Source organism: Chlorocebus sabaeus, chromosome 2 (genome assembly GCF_047675955.1).
Source record: "Chlorocebus sabaeus isolate Y175 chromosome 2, mChlSab1.0.hap1, whole genome shotgun sequence".
Classification (NCBI taxonomy): domain Eukaryota; kingdom Metazoa; phylum Chordata; class Mammalia; order Primates; family Cercopithecidae; genus Chlorocebus; species Chlorocebus sabaeus.
In genome coordinates this window covers 22436493-22444000 of record NC_132905.1, presented here as the reverse complement: position 1 = coordinate 22444000, position 7508 = coordinate 22436493, and the positions used below count along the sequence as shown (strand labels likewise).

Here is a 7508-nt window from a genome sequence, read left to right as displayed (position 1 = left end):
TTTTGATTTAGAAGTGACTCTGAGGTCACTTCTAATTCTCTGGCACCATCATAACCAGCTTTGTCATCAATTGCACATCCTCGATACTCCTAGGACTCTGCTACGGAAATCCTCTCCCAAGTGCATGAAGACATGTGCATACGAGAATGTTCACTTGTGTGAAACCAATTGCTCATCAAGAGGGGACTGGTTAAAGAACTTATGAAAGTATATGCTCTGGGGCTGTGCTTCTCAAAATAGACAGTCTGTTGTTTGCTACTGGCCTACTAGGAGATAAGGAACTTGAGCCAGAATGTAAATAATGACTTTATCAAGAGAGTCTTTCTGACAAAAAAAAATATATATCTATAGTTGACCCTTGAACAACACGGGTTTGAACTGCACAAGTCCATTTATGTGTGGATTTTTTTCAATAAAAATTAGACCAAATATGCCTGCCTGTCTTACCTCCCTTTCCCTTCTCCACCTTTTCCACCTCTGCCACCTCAGAGGCAGCAAGACCAAAGTTTTCTTTTCCTCCTCCTCCTCCTCCTCCTCCTCCTCCTCCTCCTCAGCCTACTCATTGTGAAGATGGTGAAGATGTAGACCTTTATGACAGTCCACTTCCAATTAACGAATTGCAAATACGTTTTCCTTATTTTATTTATATTTTATTTTCTCTAGCTTATCTTATTGTAATAATACAGCATAAAATACATATAACATACAAAATATGTGTCAATCCACTGTTTATGTTGACTGGTAGGTTTCCAGTTAACAGTAGGATATTAATAGTCACGTTTTGGGGATAGTCAAAAGTTATGGGTGGATTTTTGATTGCCTAGGGGTCATTGCCCCTAACCCCTGTGTTGTTCAACGGTCATGGGTATATATCAGCAGAAATAAACAGTGTACTTAGAGACATAGTTGATTTGCATTCTGGGGCAAGCTCCTCCCTTATCTTTTCTCAAGCCAGTAGCAAACAGTTTCTGCACTGGTAAACAGACCAAACTTGGAGTAGCATTGCTAAAGTGTAACAAAAATGAGCTACAGATGTAGAGCAAACGATGTCTAAGATACATTGTTTGTTTGTCTCACTCTGTCCTCCAGTCCGGAGTGCTGGATCATAGCTCACTGCAGCCTGGAACTCCCTGGCTCAAGTGATCCTCCCATCTCAGCTTCCTGAGTAGCTGGGACTACAGGGGCATACCAGCATACCGGGCAAATTTCTCGGCCTTGCAAAGTGTTGGGATTACAGGTGTGAGCCACAGTACCTGGCCAAAATACATTGTTAAAAGAAAAAACTATGCCACAGAACAGTATGGTGTTTTCAAAAGCAATGCTCTAGACAAAAAGGGATATATAGGCACAGAGATATGCTGGTAGATGCATGAAACATTTCTGGAATAAGTCCTAAGAAATAAACGTGGTAACCTCTGGCGAGTGCAGCTGGGAGTCTGGGGTAAGAGACCTCTTTCTTTGTTGTATATCCAATCTGCTGTGCAGTAGGTACTCCCCAGTACAGCGTAGTGGCTTTGAATCCGTCATCCTGATTGGTCTGTGCCCTAGTTGCAACAGTCATTAAATATTTTGAATGTCACTCCTTTTACTGTTTGAACAACAACAAAACACACAAAAAACAAAAAATACTACATGCATGCATCTCTTTCTTTCTTTCTTTCTTTCTTTCTTTCTTTCTTTCTTTCTTTCTTTCTTTCTTTCTCTCTTTCTCTCTTTCTTTTCTTTCTTTTCCTTCCTTCCTTCCTTCCTTCCTTCCTTCCTTCCTTCCTTCCTTCCTTCCTTCCTTCCTTCTTTCTTTCCTTCTTTCCTTCTTTCCTTCTTTCCTTTCTTTCCTTTCTTTCCTTTCTTTCCTTTCTTTCCTTTCTTCCTTTCTTCCTTTCTTCCTTTCTTCCTTTCTTCCTTCCTTTCTTTCTTTCTTTCTTTCTTTCTTTCTTTCTTTCTTTCTTTCTTTCTTTCTTTCTTTCTTTCTTTCTTTCTTTCTTTTCTTTCTTTTCTTTCTTTTCTTTCTTTTCTTTCTTTTTGAAACGGAGTTTTGCTCTTGTTGCCCAGGTTGGAGTGCAATGGCACCATCTTGGCTCACTGCAACCTCCGCCTCCCAGGTTCAAGCCATTCTCCTGCCTCAGCCTCCCGAGCAGCTGGGATTACAGGTGCCCGCCACCATGCCCTGGTAATTTTTTGTATTTTTAGTAGAGCCAGGGTTTCACCATGTTGGTCAGGCTGTTCTTGAATGCCTGATCTCAGGTGATACACCTGCCTCGGCCTCCCAAAGTGCTGGGATTACAGGCATGAGCCACTATGCCCAGTCATCACTTTCGTATTTAAAAATAAACTAGTGGCTGGGCACGGTGGCTCACGCCTGTAATCCCAGCACTTTGGGAGGCTGAGGCAGGCAGATCATGAGGTCCGGAGTTTGAGACCAGCCTGCCAACATGGTGAAACCCCATCTACTAAAAATACAAAAAAATTAGCTGAGTGTGGTGGCGCACACTGTAATCCCAGCTACTCAGGAGGCTGAGGCAGGAGAATCGCTTGAACCCGGGAGGCAGAGGTTGCAGTGAACTGAGATCGCACCATTGCACTCCAGCCTGGGCGACCGACCGAGTGAGACTCTATCTCAAAAAATAAAATAAATAAGTAAATAATTAAAAACGAGCTGTAGAGAGAACACTGATCTCCTAGAGCCCCCATTTGTTGAATAACAAGCCTCCCCATTTCATTTTTTTACAGACATTTCTTCCCTCTGTTCTCTCCACTGGGTCTAGGAACAAGGGTTTGCTCTCTGTCAATGCTTTGGCGTTTTTCTCCTGCAGATATATTCACAAGAAGTCATCTTGGTTCACAGCATAGTGATGAAGAGGGCTCAGGGTCCAGAGGGCTGATTATGGTTCTAATTTGCAATTATACAGTGATTTTTCACACTGCTCATGAATCCTGACTTCCTCCCTGTTTGGGTTGGAGAGTTAGAGCGATCTGATTTGACTGAAGTAGTATAGGCTGTGATTATCATAAGAATTTGGCATAGTAAATTGAATTGGGAAGTATTGGGCAAGAGATGTAAATTATTTCCTTTCATTTGTCACTCCTACACAACTGTATATTTACTGTTTGTGTCTGGCCCGGTGTAGAAAAGTGAAATGACTTATCCTAATGCCTTTGAAATGGGAATTGTTGAGACACCTGAGTGGCCTCTTCAAATTCAAGATGCAAGATTGTGCTGCTGTTTGGAGGGAGCATGGACCTGAAACAATATCCCTGGAGTCTAGCAGTTATTTTTTTTTTCTTTTTTAATTCTAGTGCTCTAGGCCCACCTACTGTGGTGCTGGATGGATGTTTTAAATATTTGCATATATGAATTTTTTAAACTCTTAATTCTGTGTAATAAAAAAGTTGGGCCAGGGGCAGTGGCTCATGCCTATAATCCCAGCACTTTGGGAGGCCGAGGTGGGCAGATAGCCAGAGGTCAGGAGTTTGAGACCAGCCTGGTCTACTTGGTGAAACCCCATCTCTACTGAAAATACAAAAAAAAAAAAAAAAAAAAAAAAAAAAATTTGCTGGGCGTGGTGACAGGTGCCTGTTATCCCAGCTGAGGCAGGAAAATTGCTTGAACCTGGGAGGTGGAGGATGCAGTGAGCTGAGATTGTGCCGCTGCACTTCAGCCTGGACAAAAAAAAAATGAAAAAGTTGGCTTGCCTTTGTCCTGGGTTCTTAGAAGGTAGATAACCTGTAAATAATTGGAATTTTCTGAATGAGGGGAGTGTCTCTGTTTTGCATGGTAGTGGACCTCGATAGTTTAAGCTAATGAGATGACTCAGGATGGGAGCAGGCCACACTAGGAAGAACCATGGTGTGATTAGAGGAATGGGGCTTTTAGCCATGTGATATCACTCCTCAGAGGAGGGGAAGCAGGTGGGGCATAGCCAGTGATTCAATCGATCACGCCTACAAAGTAAGACCCCAATGAAAGCTCTGGACACTAATTTAGGTGAGCTTCCTTGATTGGCAGTACCTTGTGTATTGTCACATATTAACATGCGGGGAGGGCAATGAGCCCTGACTCCACTAGGAGAAGACAATGGAAGTTTTGCATCTGGAACCCTCTCAGACATTGGCCTATGTATTCTCCTTGTGGCTAGTTCTGATTCATATCCTTGTGCTATAATAAAACTATAATTGTAAGGACAGAACTTTCCTGAGTTCTGTGAGTGATTCTAGTGAATTATCAAACTTGAGGGGGTAACGAGAACTCCCGAGTTTGTAGCCATTTGGTCAGATGTGAGAGTGGCCTGGGGATCCCCAAACTTGCAGCTGGTGTCTGAAGTGAGGACAGTCTTGTGTCTTGTGGAAGATTATATCCGTAGCTTGTGAAGTTTGGCCTAACTCTGGATAGTTGGTCTTAGAAGTCTTTGCAATTTCTTTAACTTTTTCTCTTGAAAAATTTAAAACTTAAAGACAATTTACAACAGTAATACAATGAATACCCATATACTTTTCACTTAGAGTCTCCAATTTGTTAAAACCTTCCCATATTTGTATCATTTCTATCTGTATATTCTTTTTTTTCTTTCCTGAACCAGTTGAAAGTTGCAAACATGTCATTCCCAAACACTTCAGTACATACCTCCTGAGAACCAGGACATTCTCCTGCATAACTCCAATAGCATGATCACCCCCAAGAGATTTAGCATTGATACAATAATATTATCTAATATAACCATGTTTCAGTTTTCTCTACTGTCCTTAAAATAACCCTTATAATTTTTTCCTTTCAATTTAGGAGGATCCAATCAAGGGTCATGTATTCCTTTGGTTGTTATGTCTTCTTGGTTTCCTTAAGTCAAGATTCCAGAACTGTTTCCTTGTTTCTTTTGTTTTGTTTTTGAGACGGAGTCTCACTCTGTTGCCCAGACAGTAGTGCAGTGGCAAAATCTTGGCTCACCACAACCTCCACCTCCCGGGTTCGAGCAATTCTCCTGCCTCAGCCTGCCCAGTAGCTGGGATTACAGGCGCCTGCCACTGTGCTTAACTAATTTTTGTATTTTCAGTAGAGACGGGGTTTCACCATGTTGGCCAGGCTGGTCTGGAACTCCTGACCTTTCAGGTGATCCTCCCACCTCAGCCTCCAAAAGTGCTGGGATTACAGGCATGAGCCACTGCGCCTGGCCTGTCTCCTTGTTTTTTTATTTTAATTTAATTTCATTTTATCTTTAATGAAATGGACACTTTTGAAAGTGCCACACTACTTGACTTGTATATTGCTCCATAATCTCAATTTGTCTGATCGTTTTCTGATAATTAGATTCAGACTGTACATCCTTAGCAAGAATACAAACTATGTAGATGATGTGTTGATGAAAAGTTTGGACTGGTGTGATGTCACCAAGATGGCAGAGTAGAAGGTCCCTTGGCATCACTCCTCTCAGAAAAATACAACTAAAAACTATTCAAGACCAGAATACCACCCTGAGTTCACCAACACACCAGCACTTGGAGGAGAAGCAGAGAAAACCCTGGACCCATAGAACTGAGAGAATCTGTGACCCGTAAGGGAAGTCATCGTTTCAGACTGTGCTGTCCCCTCCCCTAACCAGGCAGAATGCTATGAACAGAGAATTTACCCCAATGCATTGTTTCAGGAGTTAGAGGAGGGAATTAGAGGTGGACATTTGATCTCTCTATGGTCTGGGAATCTTCAAGGGAAGCCAACTCTGTCCTGTGGGAACCACTGGAAGTGCTGGGAGGGCTGAACCACCTGGGATGACTTAGAGACAAACAGCAGGATGCTGGTTGGCACTTGGATCTTGGTGGCTACTCTGTGCTCTGATTGGCGGGGATGCCATGTTGAAGAGACTGGCTGGAGCCATAGTGCTGCACGGGGCACACTCCGTGGAAAGGCCCAAATGCCTGGCTGGATTTTCCACAATGCCCAGGTACTTGCAGAAAGCGTTTTCTTGGCCCAGAGACAACTAAAAGGTTAGGATTAAGTTCCAGTACCTGCTTAAGTCTTTCCCATATGGCAGGGTGGCCATATAGTTCTGGGGCAACATTTAGCCTCCTGTGCTTACTATAAGTTTTCCCTAGACCAAGAAACAATGACAAAGCAACACTTTAGCTCCAGTGCAGTGTTTTAGTTCTGGTGCCCATTGTAAGTCCTCCCCAAAATGGGGAGAAACAACAGGTCAGTGTTTAAATTCCCGTACTAAGTAGTAAAGGTCTAACACAAGCAAAGAACGCCTGCGAAAACTGGAAGAGGTGCCTGTTTCCTCAGATAGGCAAACATCAGTGTAAAGATACAAAGATTGAGAAAACTCAGGAAGATATGACGTCACCAAAACAACAACAACAACAACAAAGTTCTAACAACAGGCCCAGAAGAATTGAAGATCTATGAAATGTGAGACAGAGAATTCAGAATCCTCTTAAACAAATTAAGTGAATCACAATAAAATACAAATAGAAAATTAAATAAAACTTGGAAAACAGGGTGGGTGTGGTGACTCACACTTGTAATCCCAGCACTTTGGGAGGCCAAGGCAGGCAGATCACAAGGTCAGGAGTTCAAGACCATCCTGGCCAACATGGCAAAACCCTGTCTCTACTAAAAATACAAAAATTAGCCAGGCGTGGTGGTGTACACCTGTAATCCCAGCTACTTGGGAGACTGAGGCAAGAGAATCGCTTGAACCCAGGAGGCGGAGGTTGCAGTGAGCTGAGATCATGCCACTGCACTGCAGCCTAGACAACAGAGTGAGACTCCGTCTCAAAAAAAGAAAAGTGGAAAATAATCGAGGAACAAAATTAGAAATTTGACAAAGAAATAGGAATAATTAAACAAAATCAGATAGAAATTCTAGGAATACAGACTAGAATAATTGAACTGAAAAACTCATTACATAGCTTCAATGGCAGACTTGATCAAACAGAGGAAAGAATTAGCAAGCTTGAAAACAAAAGATATGAAATTATCCAATCAGAGTGTAAAAAGAAAGGTTTGGACTGGAAAAGAGAAAAAGTCCATCAGCAGTGAGGTGCAAATATATCACACACGGCACCAGAAGAACTGCATGGGCCAAGGGCCACAACTTGTGGTGGAGACAGTTTTACAGAGGAGGAATTTTGGAGCTGCCTGAGGCTCATTTTGTATTCTCCTCTTCTTTTTCTTTTCTTTTTTTTTTCAGCTGTGACTCCAGACAGGATCCAAAGAGGAATTTTGCAATATCGTCTCTGGGTTTTATGGAAACTTACTTACTTCTGTGTTAGGCTCTTAAGGCACTGTGTCAACCTTAAAAGGGCACAGGAAAAGGCTTCTCACTTTTCTGACACCATCTAATCGTAGCTCAGTCCAAGGCTAAGACGGTTCTCACATGTCCATCTCCAGCCCAGCCTGCTTTCCTAAACACAGTCCTGATACTCAGCTACTTACTTTCATCTCACAGGTGGTCTCAAAGGTCCCTCATGCTAACATGTTCAACACTGAACTCTTGAGTCTCTACACCAATGCCCTCCCCCAG

At 42.5% G+C, this 7508-nt stretch overlaps 1 non-coding gene across 1 annotated transcript; it reads right to left on the bottom strand.

Moving 5' to 3' along the window:
- Positions 1-7173: 7173 nt before the first annotated feature.
- On the bottom strand, positions 7174-7292 carry LOC119618688 (small nucleolar RNA SNORA26). The gene has a single exon (XR_005235058.1). It is a non-coding gene; the product is annotated as a small nucleolar RNA SNORA26 (small nucleolar RNA).
- Between the last annotated feature and the right edge of the window lie 216 nt (positions 7293-7508).